Here is a 1121-nt window from a genome sequence, read left to right on the forward strand (position 1 = left end):
TTTATTAAGATAAATTAATTGTAATTTTTCTCTTAATAACTGTTTTGTAAATATTGTTTATTATGCTCAACCAATGAAAAATATAGATGAGAGCCATCTTATTATTAAACTATAATTAGTTGTAAAGTAAAAAATGAAATACTATGGACCATGTTAAAGTGATAGTGAGAATTTTTTTGGATTTAGGTGCTTATGTACTAGTAAATCATGAATGTTAGGTTGTATAGGTTCATTTGGTTTTCATCTTATGATTTCAGTTAGGAAATAATCTTCCTGTGAATAAATAAATATATTATTTTTGAATCAGATGATATTACATATAGCTATTTTTCATTTTTTATATATTAATAATAAAAATAAGGGCATCAGAAATAACTGATACAATAAGATGGATAAAATATGAGAACACATTTTCTCAAATTTTTCAATTTATTTTATAAAGTATAATTTTACATCCAAAAAGCTTTTTCTAACATTTTTTTTTAATCTCATTTGAGTTTTATATTTATAAAATTTTAATTAAAAAATTTGAAAATATGTACATTAAAAAAATAAATACACTTTATTATATGTCTTGTTAATAAGTCATATCTACCATTAAATGAACTTCTAATTGATGGCCTTTTAGCTTCTGCAGTTCTGCCAAGATTTTATTTGATTTATCCATCCATATGGATAATGTTACTGAAAAATAAAGTTTTTATGAAAAGTAAAAATTATTTCTTTTAATTAAAAATTTATCATGTATAATACTGTGCTTGTTTGAGCGCGATTATTTTGATAAAAAAAGATATTTTTTTATTTTTTAGTGTGTTTGACAAATTTCAAGTAGTAAAAGTAAAAGTACTAAAAAAATCAGAAAAACATCTTTTTTGAGAAGCTGTAATTTACATCGTTTTTTAAAAGATCTTTTTTCTTTAAAAAAAAAGATGTTTTTCATGTAATAAATAAACAACAAAATAATTTTATATTGTTATACCCAAACATAATTGATAAATAAAAAGATCTTTTTATATGAGATACCAAAAATAAAATTACTTTTACTTTTCTATAAGATCTTTTAAAAAAAAATAACTAAAAAAAAATATATTTTCTTAGAAGCTCACCCAAACAAATCCATT

Source organism: Arachis ipaensis, chromosome B06, assembly GCF_000816755.2.
Source record: "Arachis ipaensis cultivar K30076 chromosome B06, Araip1.1, whole genome shotgun sequence".
Taxonomy (NCBI): domain Eukaryota; kingdom Viridiplantae; phylum Streptophyta; class Magnoliopsida; order Fabales; family Fabaceae; genus Arachis; species Arachis ipaensis.